The 21201-nt window shown below is 37.5% G+C and overlaps 1 protein-coding gene across 1 annotated transcript in view; it reads right to left on the bottom strand.

Annotated features, from left to right (window-relative positions):
• Window positions 1-21201, bottom strand: part of NSMCE2 (NSE2 (MMS21) homolog, SMC5-SMC6 complex SUMO ligase) — a 131589-nt gene that overhangs the window by 106642 nt on the left and 3746 nt on the right. The gene's annotated exons all lie outside the window — the stretch shown is intronic.

The following is a 21201-nucleotide window of genomic DNA, read 5'->3' on the forward strand; positions in this document are numbered from 1 at the left end:
ATCAGGGCTGGGTTACATGTCATGAACCCCACAGTGTTAAAACAGAAGTTGCAATAACAGGATAGAGTCAAGTCAGCGCTGCTTTAATACTTCCTATGTTAACACTCATCTAAAATGCCACCCATTTATCGAAAACTTGCATTTCCTTCTGAGTTGATATTTACTTTAGTTCCCTGTATACATCCACAAGTTAGCAAAATTTCTAAAGATTTTTCACAACTACTGCTCTTTCTGTGCAAAAGTTACAACATCGGTATTTGCTTATTTAGGGTATTGCAGCTGTCCTGCAGGCAATACACAGCAATTCAAACAAGCATTCACTTCCACCACAGACTATCTCAAACACAAAATAGTCTGGAATACCATGAAATTACAGGAAGGCTCTAAGACTACAAATATAACAGTAATTGAAATGAACGCTTAAGCATAGACAACATGGCTTAACATAAATATAAACATACTTTCATATCTTTATAGTATTGGCTAACAAAAGTCAAACTTTCAATTTAAAGAAAACAGAAAATTGTCAGTTCTACCTCTTGCACTATGTATTAGGTTGCTTTGAATTTCAAGGCTACATGCTTTTTTTTTCTATCAGGCTCTCCCGTCATTCAAGGCAGAAGAGGAATGGCATATCATTGCCCACAAATTTTGACAGTAGATTTCAGACTTTTAAAACAGACATAAGACAAGTATCTGTCACTTGAGCCAATAGCAACAGCAATAGTAGACAGTTGTCTTCATATGCACCAGCAGCAGATAAAATACACACACTTTGCCAGCAGGTTTCAAGTTACTGCTGACAGCAGTGGAACACAAGCTCCCCGACTCCTTGATTTTGTTCCATCTTCTGGAGGAGAATGTACATTTTCAATTCAGGATACAGCTAAGCATTTTTGTTGTTGTTTTTAGCAAGTACTTCATTTTCAAAACCAAAAGTGCTAAAACACACCCCTGTGCCCCCAGTTTTGGTCTACTCAAACCTGTTAGTAATTCACGTTGAACAATACATCTTGAAAAAACTACCAACCAACCTACATTCTTTAAGAACAGATTCACAAAACACTTGGAGAAGACAGTAGCAAGATGTCCCTCTGCTGTCTAGATGCTTGGTAGTGAGAGGATACAGACCTACGTAGGAGACCACTGTCTTATTACCCTCCTCTGTCTATATATACTTGAACCATAGTATTCCAGACTATACAGACCAAAAAGAACTTAAATAGGAGACTGATTGCTTCTGCAGCACTGAGGGTGCATCTTCACTTTTTCTCCTGCAGATACATGGACAGTCCCTCAGAAAACTTCCACTCTCCCTGACCTGTAACATATTTTATCTATTAGGCTGCAAAAAGAACAGAATGTTAGTATAGAAAATTCTAAACTAAACAAAATTAGAAGCAATACAAAGGAACAGCAGAATACTAGAGAAAACCAGTTTCATCTCCTGAATGCAGGTGTCCTCACATTAAAACCAGAGAAATGTTTTAAAGTAGAATGCCCCAAAATCTCCACGGAGTCCTTTGGATAGGGAATTAACCACTGCAATTCATAAGAGAAGAAAAATGATTGCTCATTAGAGGGCCAACAACCATAACAGTGAATGGCAACTCATGGAGTAAAGGGGAACTCCGGGCAGTAATTGCATAATTTCTCTCCATGTAACAGTCAGAAGCTACTGCTGAAGCTAGACCTAAAGAAACCTCCAACTTATCAGGAAATGCCTTAACTGGACTGTAGAGTATTTCAAGCTGGATTTCCCTCACTGTCCCCTAATGAAGCCATTCTTCTCACACAGAAAGCTTTCATATACATGGAGTTAGAGAATGAACATGCATGAGTGATTTTACAGACCAATACCTTCACCTAGATACCAATGCCTTCACCTAGATACCAGCACTCCAGTGAAAAGTAGGTATGTCTTACCAAATGAAATTACATAAACAAGAGAAAGAGAAACCTACTCTAGGTGGCCTTGCTTGAGCAGGAGGGGTTGGACAAGATGACCTCCAGAGGCCCCTTCCAACCTCAACCATTCTGTGATTCTATGATATTCCTCAATATTCAATAACCTCATCTCTAAACCATTCTTCTGATAAATGGTTGAAAGTCAGTTCAAGTCCTCTCAAGCAAGGAAGGATGTTGAATCTGAGTTTCCTATATTCTATCAAAGAAAAAACCTGAGTAGAAGGAATAAAAGTGAGAGGAGTGTGGGAGACAGGTCTACTAGAGCTTGTAATGGAAAGACCAGCCCAAAAGAACAGTTAGTTGACTGTGCCCACACCTGTTCCAGAGCTATTGCTTGTGAATGATTTCTAAAGTTTCATCTTATTTTCTACTCACCTTCTGTTAAGAAATTGCAAACCAAACTACAATACTTGGATTTGCATCAAGTATTTTACTCTACCTGAATGAAGCCTTCTGAGGTTTTATTTTGGATTTAAACATTTGTTTTATTCAGCAAGTAACTGAAAAAATCTTCAATTATCCATTTTTCCCTGTTTTTTTTTTTTTGTTTTTTGTTTTTTTTTTTTTTTAAGTAAAATAAACCAAGCATGTCTTTTAGATTACGGACTACTGCTGACAAAAAACCCCTCATCTTGTGTTGAAAACAATTTCGCTGTAGGCTATGACAGTCTGAAATGGGAAGAGACAAGATTCACTGACCCAGGAGCCTTCTACCAATCCCATGGAAATGAAACCCAAGTACATTATATTTCAGAGAGATTCTGAATTTCATCAGAAACAGACCATGCAGGGTCTGAATGCCCACTCTGAAACATCTCAGTTGCTGAATGCCCAGTCTGAAACTTCTCAAGGGGCCAGCATTTCCAGAGAGTGGGTGTTGAACACATTCTGAAAACAGAGTCATCTCGGAGTGGGCACAGAGAAGCTGAAGCACCCAGTCTTACTAACCACTTTTGAAAATAACTTACAATATTATTCTATAATAAAGTAATCATGAAACTGTTGCTCAAAATGAAACTCCCTTAAACTCCATTGCCGGCAGAACTAGGCCAACAGTGCTTTTCAAAGCAACTTCCTTACAATGTATTTTTTTTAATTCAGGACTACCAGGGGAAGGCTAAAAAGTCATAATGATCCCAGTTTAGACTTGAGAGCAGTAACAAAGATCTATTTTACCAGATATTTCTGCCACAGTATCCAAACAGACTGCAACATAAAGAAGGGCAATCCCTCCAAACACCTATTGACACCATGGTAATACCTAATGAAGTAAACAGCGTTCTCACAGAGAGTTTGATTTAGCAAAACACTCCAACATGTGCTAACATGCTTTGCTCTGTAAAATCTGAAGTAAAATATTATTCAGCACAGAGATAGTTTACTTTAGGTTGAGGCATATAAATAGTAAAAAGACATTAACTAATCTCTCATACAAGTAAACAGAGTTTGCTATGGAACAGAAAGAGAAAAAAGTGTAAATATCATATCTACTTATTTTTTGATACTGTAACCTCTATATTTGATGCCACACATACAGCACCAAGACATGAAGTCAGGTAGCACGTACACAATTCCCCAAATAAAATGGATGCTTGCTTCACTAAATATTAAAGCCCATACAGTTCTCAGGCTACTTCCCTTCCTTCAGACAAAAAGAGAATAATCTTTATTTTACCAATTAACACCTACTTAATACCTCATTTTGCAGAAAGAGCAATTTAAAGCTAACATAGATAGTGTAACAAGTAAGCAGGAGCTCTGCAAGGAAGATAAAGCATTTATAAGGTACAACAGTTCTGAGAAGCCACTCAAGCTCCCCTCTCATAATTCTGTATCACTTTTGCCGCATTATGGTGATGTCCATCCAGAACGGCTGTGCTCTGTTCAGCAAATGAGTAAATCAGCATTCCTCAACACTATCTACATCCACGGGCCCAAGAAGAACAAAAACACAAGTTATGTTGCTGGCCAAGCAGCAAGAAAACACCAAGACTGAGGTTCATGTGCCTTTTCTTTGGCAACAAACGGAGTTTCACAGGTCACTTCCCCAGGCACTCATCTTTGCTGTTCCTCTGTATTCCTCCTCTGCTGTTCGTCAGTTAGGATAATACCACTTTTCACAGGGTTATACTACAAATTGGACTAATGAAACAGTCCAAGCTAAAAATAGCATTTTGTCCTCCACAACCAAACCAAACCAAAAAAACCCAAACCCATGGTATTCCAGTAATTGACTCTGAAATGCAGATATACAAACAGTTGTACCAGTACAACTGAGGGATTGCCAAACTGTAGCAGGGTGGAGTTGGAGTGGGGGGAAATAACTTCTTTAAGGCAACTTGTTTGTCAAGAAAAAGTTAAGAGGAACCACACCTGTATTTTCTAAGCAAGTACAAGGCATACGTTATCTTCACACAGAAATCTGACCAATCTCTCCTCAAATAAATAACAAAACCCCCTCTATTTTCCTAACTATATTTATAACCCTCTCTTCTCAGTGTATTTCAATGTATTATGAAATTAAGGCTGAAAACAACATTCACTAATAATTTTAATAGGAAAGGATTTTCTATGACTAACAACCTTCTTGCCTGTGGAGGCATGGGCATGTCCACACAATAGAGCATGGTTCAGAGCCCAGAGCTGCTGCAGCCCTTGCCTTCCTCAGAACAAGAGATGGGAGGGCTGGTAATATTTAAAAACAGCGGTCTAATGCTGTCCTCCTTCTATTCACTCTCTCCTCTCAGAACTTGATATGGTAACATTAGAACTTGGGCAAAAATTTCCTTGAAATATTTTTCCCCACAAGGAACAGTGCAATATTTGTTAAGGTGTTGCAATTTCTACTCTTTGATCCCTCGGAACACTTTCTAAAACTGCTATTTCAAATGAAGTATTTAATTTCAAGACTTTTAATGGGCATTTACAATTTGCACAGAAGGTTCACAGGATGCTTTATCTATGGTTTCCACTGGAAAGGAGTTCCAGCAAAATAATTTTATTTTTTTTTTTTTTTTTATGATTCCACCAAATCCATTTCTAACTTGTTAGAATTTTTTTAAAGAAGCACAATTTCTTCTGTATTACACAAGCTCTTTACCTGCATATTATGATTTCTACAGAGATAATCCACCCCTCTTTTGTTTACAAGTCAACTGTGTTAATGCTTTCTGTTGTCAATAAGCAATTCTTCTCCTATTTTAAATTGCATTGACAGATGGAAAATAAATATTTTAGTATGAAGTACAAGTCTGTCTCTAACAAAAGGCATGATTGTTATTATCCAGCAGTAAACAATACCATTAGGTTTTTCACAAAAAAACTTTGCTTGGGTTAATGAACCTATTATATTTCTCATCTCAGAGAAGCTCATTCAAATTGCACCTTCATTAAACTAAATGCAGTAGTTGCTTAGAATTTCCTCCATGTTGGGGGAAAGAGGAAATATGTTGGAAAGACATTTCAGTAAATAAAAAATAGTATAGATAGGGAAATAAACCCTTTTCACCCAAGACCTTAAAAATTCCCAGAAACATTACCTCTCTGTCCAGAATTGGAGGGAGCCTAGCTCAGAGACCAAGCTAACAAGCCTTCATCAGAGCTTATTTAACCAGATATAATGTTTCAGTAAATGCAACTATCTGCATTCTGGGCTCAAACTACCATAATATCTGAGTCTGGTGCAGATATATCCATCTGGAAATCTAATTGCACAGATTAGACATCCTGCATGTGGCACCACAAGAAACAGGAGTCACGTGGTGCATCACCAATGGCCTGGCCAGAAAACAGTGCCATGACGCAGGACAGAAGCACGAGAGAGTCACTTCGCAAAGCGACTGAGACTGCCGTTTCCCTACAGAGGCAGTCTCATTCTCGGTCCCTCGCTGCATACTCCCTCTGTACATCACAGGTGTCAGTACTAGTGTTTGGGCATGAAGTGCTCAACAAACTGCTCCCACTAAAACTGAGCGAGATGTTCTTCCTAACGCAAGCAAAGTCCAATTAGCAGATTGCAGTGTTCATGAGCTCTAGAAAAGTTAAAACAGTAGAACATGTATCAAACAGGAAGGTAAAACCAAGACAATCTTTCACTTCAAGACAATCCAGCACTGGCTTATTTTGGCTCAGTTCAGTGGTCATAGCTACATTCTCACACACAAAACAAACAAACAAACGAAAAAAAAAAAAAAAAAAAAGAATCCAAACTAAGTTTCCATAATCAACAGCAACAGCTTCATGCAGACACAAATGAACACTCCTCCAGCACTCAAATGTTAACATTATTGACCTAAAATGAAACAGCTGGGGGAGGAAAAATGCCAAAATATGTCTGGTTTTTAAATGTCAAAAATTTTGATTAGACACTTCCAAACATAGCTTTTTTTTTCCTCTGAGCCCACACAGTCTGTCATTCTAAGATTTTATATTTCTGCTTCTACAACCATTGGCACTACTGACTTCAGAATTTAGAGAAATTAATTGGTAGCCCCAGACAGAGTAGGGCTGGACTTCAGCTAACTAGCCAGGGCGCTAGCCAACTGCAGCTGCAGCAGCAAGTTGCTCAGGGTGGAAAAACAATCCAGTTTTATAGTCAACTTTTTAGACAAATCTGGCTGGCAGGCAACTCCACATTCTACACCACTGTGACCAGAGCAGTGATGTGTCTTACAACAGAGCTGACACTGGTCCACACACATAGAGGAATAAACAAAAGATAAATCAGATTCATAATATATCAGCTAACAATAGAAAGTTTTGGGGTTTTAAATCAGAAACACTGATCTGTTATATTATCAGAAATGGGAAGGTTAGTAGAAATAGATATGAGCATCACCTCCAAAGTTAACTGTTCGTTGAAAATGTATACTTCCATATGCTTTGGATATTTTCCAGTGAACACAACCAAGGTTAAACTAAAGGAGTCTAGAAAACCAATGTCTCATGCAAGCAAAGGTCAAGCAATGCTCCTCACACAAAGCATCCAATTCAGCACGGATCACTTAGTGATACAGTACTTGGATGCGCTAACCATGCAGAAAGTCTAAAGGTAGGGCTTTCAGGGCCCACAATTCCTCAATATGACCAAAAAAAAAAACCAACCACCAACACAAAAAAAAACACCCCACAACCTAGTCCTCTTACACAGGCAAGGCAAAGGCAAAGACTGCACACAAACTGCAAGCATAATGAAAACCAGCAATTCATTCTGCCTCTAGCAGGCCTCCTTTGCATAAAACTTCTTCTGTGAATTGGCAGATCTCCCCTTTTTGGCATGAATCGCTGGTATGTGGCATTAATTCTGTTGCTTGCATACTGGTAAGTGACAGAGCTAAATCTTTCCATTGCTGGAATTTAATTTCCCACAAACTTCATACAAAATTTTCTTCTACTATGAGAAGTTGCTACTTTGTTATATGGAAAATGCACATCTCTGTGCAAAAAAGGGCAATGTGATTCTGTATTGCCTGGGACTCTCACATGTGCACAAATATTTATGATTTTGAGAGGAAACAGGAATTTGTTTGATGGCTTACAGTACACCACAGATGACGGTCTCTAAGCATGTTTCTTAGATAACACTGTTATCTTTGTCCATAGTAGGAAAGAAGTAGCTTTGTGGGGGCCTCACGGCATTTAAAGGGGGTAGTTTTGAAAAAAACATGAATATAAATTGAAAGCAAGTGTGGAAATGTTCTGTAACTAGATAGGAGAATTAGAAGGCTCCCCCTGTGCAGTACTTAAACAGAATGGGTAAACTATCACATAGCTCAGACATTGTGTTATTAAAATAAATTAAATTCAGAACCATATGACTATGCTTGAGATTTGTGTAGCTGACACGTACTAGTTGAGAGAATTCCCCTTTATACTGGTATGCTTTTGAATTTTGCTCAATTTAAAATCTGCTTTTCTATAAAAGTGACTGGGCCAAATCTACGCACTAAAATAAGTATGTTCAGTGGAGGAAAAGTCTTGATTACCTTGAGACATCAGGACAGAGTACACACCTCCAACAAAGCATGGATAAAAGATTAATCTAAAAATACTGAAGAAATACAAAATTTGAATGAGTGATAGCATACCTAATTCACTCAAAAAACAGCTGTGAATTAGATCCACACCCACAAGTAATAAACTAAAAAAAAAAAAAAAGTCTTGTGAAAATGTCACATTAATCTACCCATACAGCAAAAAGTCTACTCACCCACTGCTTACTAAGATGATTAGTAAGGAAATCACAAGTTAAACTTTATTCATATGCTTAAGAAAAATAGGAAAGCGTTTGCAAGGTTGATTTAACTCAGAAGATATTATTGTCACTTGACATTTACATGCAATGTATAATTCCATTCCCACTTACAGTCTGGGGAAAGCCTGTTAAAATACTTCCTTAATGTGTGAACACTTCTTTGAATTGTGTTCTTTTCATCTGCCACCTTCTCCTTAAGCCAGCTGGCTCCTTTTGTTAAGTCTTTTTTAATAAGAAAGTTCATTATATGTAATTTATGAAGCAGTTTGAGATTGTCACCTTCTACTGAGTGCTGCAGCACATGCATATTTCAGAGCACTCTGTCCAACATTTGTTGATAATGTCAAAAAAGGAGTTTCACACACACATACATCCTGAACAACATGAGACTAATCAGAAAGAACACATCTCTTCTCATTTTCAGCCACATGAACCAGTCCTCCTTCAATTTATATGCCAGACTACTCTTCCCATTTGCAAAAGTTAACACCTTTGTGGAAACTACAGAAGTTGCTTACATGGGAAACATCATTAGGAAGGCATTTAAATATCTTTCATCATCTAGAGCACCACCAGCGTACTGTCCTGCTTAATCCTTTTGCTGTGGCTTTCTTATTTCTTACCTCTCTGTCTCCTTCATTACACGTTTCTTCACTACTTAGTCCTCTTCCCTTCCCTTCCTCCTTAGCCAGTTCCCCCATTCCTGCTCTTTTTTGCCCTGAGCACTTGCTAGTCTGCTTTTTGATTCTTTTTGTATTAGCAAGTGACATCTTCCTGGTGATCACAGTCTTTGGGGGCTACCACCTACTTTCTCCCATCCTTTTATATAATAGCAGCCCTAACAGACTCATGGCTGTTGGTTTTCTTTTATTGTCATAAAGGTGTATTAACACAAAAAACAAACAAACAAACAAACAAAATAAAACAAACAAAAAACAAACTGAAACAACAATAACAAAAAAGACATAAGCTCACCAGTCATTAATAACTGCTACATAGTGCACAGTTTGGGAACTAACCTAATGCAAACAATGCCTGAAAGGGTGGCCGGGGCAGCAATGTGAGTGCTGACAGGTTACCTGGCTGTTACTGTATGCCCTACACAGAAGGTTGTGCTAAATGATGCTCACGATGAATGCCAGACCCTTGTTCAATGTCTAAGGAGGTGTTCTAATTTTTTTTTTTTTTTTAAACAGGCTGATCATACGCTGACAACTTTGCAGGTGCATCCCTATCTTTATATGTCACATAGAGTTTAATTTGAGCAAGGGCTCTTTCCAGACCAACAAGTACGAGACTAAATCCTGCTAATTGCATTTTTCTTCAATATACTGTTTCAGTATTTCAAAGAAAGAGCAACATAAATTGACCAATGTCTGGAAAGTGTGACTTATATCAAGACTGACTAAAGCAGCTCAACTTGTGAAGTTAAAGAGATGCTAAAGGTGACTTGCTCATGATCTACTGCTACCATCCTTAAGATTTCTGAACATACCAGGATCTTTGATTATAAGACAGAAACATAAGATCCAGTGCCTGAAATCTGAAACAGAGCTAATGATGAAAGAAAATACGAGATTGAACTGTTTATTAGAGATAGGATGGATTCTCTGTCACTTCAGGTGACCTTTTGCTGGAATGTGGGTTTCACTGTAAATTTTCTTTCCATAGCAGTTTTAGTAGTGCATTCTTTGAACCAGTGTAATATTTTCTCTTTTCATATAGTGTTATTTACTGACCCACCTACTGCCATTAACAGACAGCTCACATTATTTCTGGACTCATGAAACATAATTTCCACAAGCACAGAAAACACAAGCAACAACCCAAGTTGAGCATCTAGACAGGAGTTTGAGATATTCAGATGTTCATACATCCTCTCAAAACACTCCTGAGACCTCTTTTTATATAAGGGAAACTGATGCCTGAAACTTCAATGACTTGCCCAAGGCCACACAGAGCAATGCCAGTTTGAAAGCACAGTTGTTCCTAGCCTCAAGGCCTCAGCAAAATCAGACTTGGAGCATCTCACTTGTTTTATCTCTTTCATATTAAATGAGAAGGGAATCAACAAAAGTCATGAAAAAGATAATAAAAAATATTCTAAATCTACAATTCAGAAAACCAACCTCTGCCTGCCCTCCAAATTATGAACTTTTTCATAGGTCTCAGTGTCAGCAATCACAAGGAACACACAAGTGACTTTGACTGATAAAGCAAACATTCCCATTTAAATTCTTGGAATTTAATCAGTACATATTATAATCTTAATTCTTTATTTGACTGTCCGTGTGCTATATAATTTTGGTGTAAATAGAAACATGTCATAAAATCTGGATTTCAGTCAGAGTGCATTTTTAAGTTTTCTTTTTATAATTATTTTTAACTGAAAGTATTAAAAACATATCATAATTAATTCTACATGCACTGACAACAAAGTTATTTTAGTATCAAAAAAAAAAGGAAGGTAGAAAGAGTTGCAAGTTCTTGAATTCTTGAAGAGAAGAACAAAGAAGAGAAAGGAAAAGAAAGGAAAAAAAAAAAAAGGTCCTGTGTCTGTTGGTAAGGGATCAGGATGAAGGTTTCAGAATGATCATGTCTACATAAGGGCTTCTTTCATGTTTTGACCAAATATTGAAAACATGTCAGCACAATGCTTACTTTTAACGCAGCTAAATCTTTCCCTAATGGAAAGAATCAAGAACAGAAATGCAATTGCTTTATATTCATAATCTCTCTGAATGCTGCCAACCCCAGATTTTTTTCAACTTTTGTGGGTTCCTCCTCCCTCCCTAGTTATTTAGGCACACAATTAGATCACTGAAAGCTGAATACTGATCTACTTAAATTGATAAAAATTAAAGCCTTCAGAGAGGGTTCTTCAAAGCCCACACTACTTTCTATATATATATACTATATGCCTCTACATTTAAACAGGAGTTAGCGGTATTTTCTTATTGCCACATTTCTGTGGCAGAAATATGACAATAAGAAAATGACAGATTAATATACTACAGAGAATATTTTCATACAGTAAATTACTCGGATAAAATATTCCTCTCTGGCTTATGCTCAAAGAGGTTGATTTATCTTTGTGCTAAAAGAGCCCACACAAGACCTCTGCAGTTCTTCATAGTATTTTGAAGCTGGAACAGACCATTAGAATCATCTATTCTGATCTCACGCATAGTAGAGGCCAAAGAGCCTCACCCAGCAGTTTCAAGCCTATAACTTAGAGCTGTAAACTCGCTCATTCTCTCAAGGTTAACATCACTAGTGTGCAGAGGGTCTGCAAAAAGGTCTATACAGCATTTAAATTCCACTTATGATCTATTTTGAAAACTGCTGAGAATTTATGAGGTCTAGGACACAGAGAAATTTATAGTGACTATGGGTACATGAGGTAACCTACCAGGTGACTGCAAACCTCCCTAACTCATAATAACCTTTGGGGGAGAGAACTATCCACTTCCTTAGGAAAATACATAGGAAAAAAGTATAAAAATACACACATATATATGCATGTATGTATGTATATGAAATCAGACACTATGTGAATATACCTACTGAAACCTGAGAAATAAAAAATGTGCAGTTTTCATCTTAGCACTCACAAAAGTTATGACAAAAACTGAGACTGTCCAGAGTATGACCTTCTGTTCAGGTGCAAGCTGTCAGTACATTTCCATGAGAATGCACTAAAGACAGTTATTCAGCAAGTTAGCTTTAAATCAAGTCTAGATTTCACTCTGAATGATACTCTGTAGTTCAACCACAACATACCAGCTTCATGCAAGAATAATTGTATGAATTGCAATGATCTGTATTACACAGGAAGTCAAACCAGTAGATCGTGCTGGTCCCAAACAGCCTTAAAAATCTATGATCTGATAATATGAATTCTCTTTCTCCACTGTCAATCTTAATCCTCCATTTATATTTTAGTGTTACTAAATGCAATAGTATGGTGATGTGGCCCCAACACCTCTAAATCCATTCAAGGAGAGAGTTACTGCAGTGCCACAGCAGCTGACCACAGCAGGTGAAGGAGTAATGGCACGAGCTGCAGGAAAGCCTTTGCTGCCACCTCATGGGTTTCTCTTTCCTTCAAGAACTGCAAAAGCTAAGGAAAAAAGATACTTGGATGCACGCAGCTTACTGAATACCCAAAGCAAAAAAGAGCCAGCAGAACAAAAGCATGCTGCTTAATATAGCTACTTTCCCCTTCACTGCACTGTGTTCTTTTTACAGTCAAAATTCCAGCTAGGAAATAACAACCCCACATACTTGTTTCTTCCCACTTTGTAAGATTATAGACTATGGTCAGGGTGGTTTTTGGATAAATATAAAAGAACACAAATCTTTCATTACAAGTCGTATTTTTCCAGATTTTGAAACAAGGCACATTTCCAAATTCTCATTTTTCAGGCAGCTTCTTTGAAGAAGAGCCTTCAGAACCAACCAGTGTATTCCAGCAATGGGCTCATCAGTGCTGGCTATAAATGTTGTAATTTTTACACTGTAATTACTGAAGAACAAAGGTAGGACAAAAAATTAATCCAGTCCTCTCCTTTCAAAATCTTGGTATTGACTGAAGAGTATAATACACAAAATGTAATTATTTTGTCTTCAGAAAAGCATTTCACAAGAACCCAACCAGTCCTTTTTATTTCAAAAAATAGAATTACTTGAAGAAGAAATACTTAGATAAAAAATAACATATTTCCTAAAAGGATGAATCTTAAGTGAGGGAATTGAAGGAAAGCAAAATTAGCATTATTGAGGAAGGGAATCTGAAACATTTTATCTTACATACCCCAAAATACAAGTTTCCTTTAAGCAACAGGAAAAGAACCTTCCCAAGAAGAAAGATGTAATTTTGGTGCCTACATTGAGTTTGTGCATGCCACCAATTAGTACCACAGACACTGGTGTAGCAACAAAGCAGAGCAGTTAACAAACAGCTTTTGGCAAATATATGCCTGGGGTTAGAAAGAAACTTCCTCTTCGAACAGCTGGGTATCTGAAGGAATTCTTGCAGCTTCACAGGAAGCATCTGGTAGAGTCTAACCCAGAAGGGTTTCTGAACTTCATGGATGACTGGTCCCTCTTCGTTTTCTACACTACCTTCTCTCATAGATAGAAAACATTTTTGTACAGCAAGTGTCAGTGAAAAGACATTTACCTCCAGGGTAGATTTTGACATTCTACACTTACATTCTCCAACAAGAATAAAGACCAAAAGAAAAAAAAAAATAGCCTGCATCCCTTACTTGGAATTTACTATAACCTAAAGACAAAGTAAATTCTGAGACACTGAGGCACACTCATGGGTATTTCAAATCCAGGTAAGATTGTTCCCTCGTGTCCGTAAAGAAGTAATGGATGGCTCAATTCTAACGCTATTCCTACACTGCATATAAAAATGTTTGCTATTTGCTTTCAATGAACACCTTCACAGATATATGGGCTCACAAGAGAAAGGTTCTGATTCCTCATGCAGGGTCCCTACAACACAGGCCACAGTTTTGTCCATTATGAGGCCGCTATGAGGTGAAGAGTGACCTAACAAAACCACAGTTCACATGCAAAGTAAGATAGGATGTGCAAGAACACATCTCGATACAGTTTATCTTCCCTGGTCAAGAACAGAATAGCAAATATAAGTCTAGTCCTGTTCATTTCCTCAGTCAGTGAACCTTCATGCTACCTCTTACTCAAGCAAGTTGCAAAGTGTCATTCTAGCCTATATACTATACCCTGTTCTCAGGACAAGTACCTTATGTTTTGATTACTTTCATGAAGCACAATGATCTCTAACACCATGGAAACTAACAGAGCATGAGAATTTTAGAAGGACGAGTGTCAGCAGGTTTATTTCTGGATCCCAAAACAATCATATCAGGGTCATTTCGTGCACAAGAACTTTGTCAATGTTAAAATTCACGTTATGTTATGCGTTATGATACTGCTGAAATCCAACATTTGAATTTTCAATGGAAATTAAACTAGGGAAAAAAAATAACCAAACCATTTTATATTCAAACACAGCTACAGAGTCAATCTTCATACAGGAGTTGGCACCACTTCAAGTAGGAGAAGTTTTGGGTCAGTGACAGAGAAACTTCCATGGAAAGGTCCCCTGCTCTCAGTGATGAATGAACTTACGATGTTCAAGTCTGAGCAATGTGTTTAGAAAACCACTGCATGTAGGAATAGTGGTTATTTCATAGAAACTCATGAACCTACTATCTATTAAGAGGCTGCCAATAATTTCATAAAGTTAGGCTAACTACCATGTCTCTGTTCTCTACACTCCTTCTTATGTCAACAAGGGTCAGCAATGTTTAGTGATTCCTGTTTAACACAATTTTAAGACAGCAGTGAGAGAAACCAAAGTGATATGGGTAATCTCACAGAGCTAAATCCACATTGAAAAAAGAACCTGTATAAACAACTACTGTTTAGGTTGTATTTAACAGGCATCATAACACAAGTGGATCCCAATCAGTCTGGAGAAGAGAAAGCAGACAGTAGAGGGACAACATTGCACATGAGATGCAGTGTAGCACACATTATAAAAATTGCAGAGACAGCTCTGGGACAGGGGGAACAGACAAATGGGATAAGCAGCCGGAATTGAGGTAAGCTCTGCTGGCAGAGAGCGCAGGTTATGCAATAGGAAACGAGCAAACAAGCAGGAAAAGCCAGAGCTGTAAAAGGCTAACTCAGTCTGGGGTACATGCCAAAGAATCGTATCAGTAACACTCTGTAAGACCCATGGGCCTGCCCTGTACATACTGGTGAGCAGAAAAATCCTTCAAAGCGTGGAGAAAGAGAGGAGGAATTTTCATGCAGACCCCAATATTGCTACTGGAAAGTGACTGCTATGTAATACAGATGGCAAGCAGGCATAGGTAGCAGCTGACCATGATATTTTAGGGCAAGTTTTTGAAGAAAAAGAAAAGCAGCTAATTCTCTCCCCAAATAAGATTGGGGTACAATAACTGCTTCCCACCCAGCTATTCTAAACTCCATGGACTACACTTCACAGCGGGAATGTGATGTGTAGTTGGAAGAAAATCCCAGACATCAAGGAAGCATCCTGCTCTCTACTAGAAAACCTGTTCAGCTAATTTGACAAAACCCTATCTGTTAATGCTTTAGAATGCTTTTCAGAAGTTTTATGCTAAGAAATTCCTATCATCTTGTCAGTAGTTAGCATGCTCTCCAGTCCTCCCAATTATTTCCCATTTGTATCAGACATTCCTCCCAGTCCCACATAGCTTTGGCTCCAGCACAGACAAAAGCAATGGCCCCTCTAAAGAGCAAGCTGCTGGGCTGGAAGCCTGGAGATGACCATGAGTTAGTCTTTTTCATTCCGGTATCTACAGCTCACTGTACATCACAGTCCCATATTCTTGAGAAAGCTCTTCTGCTTTCTCCCAAAAAATCAGACAAAACTTCCATCCTCAGCAAGTTGACAGAATTCACATCCAATAACTTAGAGCAAAGCTGGTCTAAGTTCAAAAGCTGGATGCCTGTCTTGGATATGGCAGACCTATCCTGGGGCAGCATATTCATATCATTATCAGCACATCAGTCAACACACATAGCAGGTTACACTAATTTCAAAAACAGAGAATAAGACATCCTTCAAGTATTCCACATGGATGTCCAGCAATGCTTTCCAACTCTATAAAGCTACTTTAAGTAGTTTAAGTAAAGACAGTTCGGGAATTAAAAGAAGTTAAATTAGCTGTGCAAACAGCTGTTCCTCAGTGTGTAGAGGTGTCAATATGGGGCTTAAAGTTCAATACTAGGAGCATTACAATTGAAAGACCTCGCCAAACAAGTTCTGACTTAGTGAATTCTTTTTTCAGTCACACTACTAAAACTCAAAGACAGATTTAGGAAGTATGTCCTTTAGACAATGGCTAAAGCAGCAGAAAAACTGAGATGGACATAAAACTTATCTTTCTTTTTGACTCATTACTTTTAAACTGGCTATTTCCTTTTGACATTAAATTTGGTGAAACTAGTTTTCACCTATAGATACAGATCCTTAATCCCTTACAGGATCTTTTAAAACTGTCTCTTTGCTAGCACATGCTCACAACACAACACCATGAAGACGCTCAGTGCTAAAAGTCTGCAGATTCTCAATGGACAGGGAGGTCTTAATCGACAATTTAACTTCATGGACATCAACAAAGATATTTGAAAAATAAAAGGTTTTCAGGATCAGAAGCATTAAAATTATTCTTCACCTAAATTAACAGAAGTTAACAGAAACTGCCTTATTTTCTTAGTGATCATACATATTCATAAATGAGCAATGCCTGACCTGAATAATTAACACTGGTAATTTCTCTTCATAAATCTATACAGGACTAGAACAAAGGATGTAAATGTTTTAGTGGATTAAGCAATAGAATCGCTGATGAAATTAAGACTTAGTTAAGTGCAATTTTGGTAATGAACTTTACAGTAGTCTAACTATCTCATCCTTACGGCACACAGTGAACAGTGGATTCCTTAGAGGAAAGAGACTTGGGAATCACTGTGGTTAAAGCTAGCTTAAGATTTATCTCCTGAGTGCAGCAGCAGTGAACAAGATGCTAGAAGGCACAAAAGAAAGGGGAGGTAATACAAAGCTGGGAACAGATTCTGAGTGTTTATATCATTAGACACCTCACAAATATTTCGTACTGTTTTAATTCTACTGTGAAATATTTTCCTTCTGACTGCTTTGTGTGAGGTCTGTTATTATTTACAATTCCAAGTAAAAAATCCATACTTCCATATTATCTCTTAATAGGATTCCCAAAATATCTTGCAGCATTAAATAAAGCGTAAAAGGACAGGAATAATTTTCAATTTACTACTGTGGACTGCAAGAGAACTATATGCATAAGTACAGATGAATGTGAATCTGCCTAGAAATATTGGGTATTAAATCTTTCCCCTATTAATATGAAATAGGATAGCATTGTTTTTATTAGAATCATTATTTTGCAGAAAATAGTGAAATGAACTCAAGGTCATGGAGAATTAGATTAATTAGTACATTCTGTCCTACACTTCAAAATGTGGGACCATGTGATGAGAGGCTATAAATATTTATCTCTTCAGAGTCATCTGAATTGCAACTTATATTCATGAAACTGATTCCCTCACTTTTCTAGATTTCTCTGACCACTATTTATTGCAGAACTACAACGTTTAATTATTTAATTGAACCCTTCCTCCCCCCATCAGTTTCTCTAACAGTCGTTTATACTCCTCTGGATAGCTGTGTCCAGTGAGATTATTTTATCTTTACAGAACAGAAAGTCAATAGCTATAGGGGAAAATACCAAGTTAAAAAGAAATTCTGAGCACAACTAATGCATAGGAGAAAAAAAAAAAAAAACCACGCAAACCTGAGAACTGTATCCAAACTAAAAGGCTCTCTTGTTATTGCCAGAAAGTAATGGCATCATGTAAGTTAACTTATGAAGAGTAAAAGTGTTCATTTTTCAGAATCTAATTAATAGATGTACATAGGGCTCTTAGAATAAATTTAACTACAGCAACACAGCAATGAACAGTAGGCACAGTAATCAACGGCAGCATCAGTATGTGCACTGGCTTAAAGCCATGCCACCTTTATCCAGAAAAAAGAAATTCCATTTAAGCAGGACTGAAGTGAGTCAGCAGGTAGATGGTAGCTTCCTAAAAGGAATGATTTCAACAGAAGGCACTCTCCATATGAAATTACTGTTGAAATGAAAACCCAGTGTTTTATTTAGTTCTGAAAACTTCAAACATTATGTCAAATAAAGGTGTGAACTATCTATTGTGATATTTATTCTTGAGTAAGCAATTTAATCTGATGTCCCTGATGTCACATTCCAAAACCTCTATCTTTTCTAATAAAGTTTTCTCAGTGGTTTCAATCACTTGAAGGAAATTTTATTTTTCTCTTTTGGATTATAATACAGTTACAATGTTTCTGTAGAGCAACCACAATTCACCCAAAAATTTAATTTCAGTGGCAGTGAAGTAAGTAATCCCTGTAACCATTATTTACCTCTCAGAGAGTTGAGAGGCTTAGCCAGTGTTTTCAAAGCATCTGAGATGTCTGAAGAAAGGTTACTATAAAACATGGAGTATCCTGAGCCAATTCCTGCCCACAAGTCTGGCACCTCTTCCTATCAGCAGCCCTCTGGTTTCACAATCAAACAAGTAGTTTTATTCCCTCTTTATTCCATGTAATACTACCACCACCTGTTTACAAAGCTTAAACTTAAAATAATTCTGAGAGGATTTTATAGCTTCCATAACCAGTGTAAGAGTTCTTTGTTCTCTGAATGGTTTAACTGGAAAGGACTTAGGCTGCTCAGGAATCATGGCCAGATCAATGAACAGGTAAAAGAGGCCAGTTTCTTTTCAGCACTTTCCCTAACTTAAATGGAAGTACTGCTCACTTCCTATCTTCTTCTGCCCCCTAGTGAGTTTTTGATTTTCACTCCACCTGAACAATCGTGGCTGCTTCATGCATACAAAAGTGCTGAAACACCAAACTATTCTCTTTTTACACTCTTTAGAAACGTTCTTAGCATCCTCCAATAAACACGTCAGAAAGCAAAAAGCCTTTTCTAGCCCTACAGTGCTAATATGCAGGAAGTGATTTTTACTGAACAGGGAAACACCCACAAAATTGCCATACCATAAAATCCCTTTATACATCAAAAAAAACTTCAGTTTGTTAATTTATATTGATGGTTTACTAGAGCCCTGAAGTTAGAGAAATGACACACAAGTTCCTTCATAAATCACTGTTTAGTTGTTAAAAAAAAGTAAAAAATAAAAACCAACTATGGTGTTCACTGCCTAGAAGGCATCTAAAATACAGCACCAGAGCAAACCCATTACCATACCTAAGAAAGTAGGGAAAAGTGATCCGGTTCGATCTTTTGATCTAACTTAGCATCACATATGTATACAGGAAGTCCCTCCATACTGCATTAAACAGTAGCCAGTCCATCAAACACTACTGTGTACTATTTAATAAATATGCTTACCAGTAAATGTTTTCAGAATTGGGCTTGTGGAGAGTAGCAATTATGAGAGGAAACAGACATCACTCACTGCACTGACTTTGTCTGCGTTTTCAGTTATTTATCTTCAGGTATAAATGTAACTTCTCTCACGTACCTGCTATGAAAATTTTTTGTACTATTCCCAAAAAACAGCATTGTCCAATATGAAAGTCCAAAGGAACAAAATACCTTCAGAGAAATAGTGCTTGTAAAATAAAATGTCACAATAGAATTTTTTGCTTCTACAATGCCGGGCAATGAAACCTGTCAGAAGCTGGACAGTTAAATTTTGTAAAGAAAATTAAAACAAATTGCAAATAGGACAGGAACAAGAATGAAGAAATAAACATATTGGCTAATGCTGGCTCAAAATTAAATTAATATTTTGCCTCAGAACACAAAGGCAAAGTAGGATAGACAAGTAATAATTCTAGAAACAGAAATCACCACCTATGAGTTGGAGGCAAGAGCTGAAAAGTCAAGCATGGTAGATCACATGATGCTAATTCTAAAACACTGAAAGTATTTGTTTACCGAAAGTATGTCATGCCACAGAAACCATGTATCTTTCCTGATGGCATTGTGTAGGGAACATGAGAACTTGAAGTCTAACTGGAATAGTCAGGGGAGTGAAAACCAAACCTTATCAAATTGAGGAGCTTCTCTCATTTGTTTGTTCCATATACACACATACATATATCTGCAAAGAAAAGTGTAGGAGTGAAGATGACAACTATTGTAAGTGAAAAGCTAACACCATAACACCAGAGCAAAAAGGTATAAAGAACAAATGCAAGTCCAGAATACCTTTTCTGTAGAGCAATGGGATGGACTATGGTAAAAGGTCATGCTTGGTAATTCTGTAACTATGATTCTACAGGAAAGTTGCCCCCGCTAAAATAAAATTAGTGTTATGGTCTATGAGCTGTTTTCCTGTTACATGACACAACTTAACTGTAACAATGACCATAGTATTTCATCAAGAGTAATATCCTCCTCTCAGGATAGAATGCTAATTATGGTCCTTTCGGTTACTGAATGGACAAAATAATTACAACCTTGAAATTAAAGAATAATGTGTCAGAAGCAAGTGAGGAAGATAATAACATTTTCTAGGAGTATAATGCACAGACTTCCAGCTGCAGACCTGCATAATGGAGCTTAATTTGCCTTTCACCCCTCTAAATGGGAATGCAACGGGAACTTCTACTGAAAAGTGAAATTAATCAATGCTTTTAACTTTGTACAAATACCGAATTTCTGTGGATCGTTCTGTGGTCTCGGGACTGAAAGAATTCAGTACATTCAGTGTATTTCCATGTATTGCTTATGGCAAAGTAGGAGAGATGGTGACTGCAAAAGCAGAGAGGAAACAGAACTGGCTATACCAGTTTTACCTCAAAGGGAATCCCCAACTGACTGTTCAGACAAGCTTTCCATTTCCTCTACCCAGCTAGAAATGACATGTCAATTGTCTCTGACAGCAGTATGGATAAGAAGGTCGAAGGAGAGAGAACTATCACAGTAGACAAAGAGAAGAGCATTCATCTTGCTTGTACATAAACCTTGGCTTAGTTGAGTGCAAGATTTATAATGAACAGCAAAATTTTGTTTCAGAGGATTCTCGTTCTCCACTCTTCACTCATAATTAAAACTATTAGGGTTTTGGAGCTTTACAGTTTTTATTTTTTCCTAGTGAAAACATTACCACAGATGTAAGATGGAGAAATGGGTTGCCTAACGTTTGTCTTTGAAAAGTAGCTTTACAGTGCACCTGTTATTGTGAAATAGCAATGAGACATAGCAAATGTCCAAACTGAAGGGCCCTAAAAGACCCTGATTTTCAGCAGAGACAGCATTTTAAAAAATTGCATGTGACAGCTGCCTCAAGCT

This window comes from Tyto alba, unplaced genomic scaffold, assembly GCF_018691265.1.
Source record: "Tyto alba isolate M040663 unplaced genomic scaffold, T.alba_DEE_v4.0 Super-Scaffold_9, whole genome shotgun sequence".
Taxonomy (NCBI): Eukaryota; Metazoa; Chordata; class Aves; order Strigiformes; family Tytonidae; genus Tyto; species Tyto alba.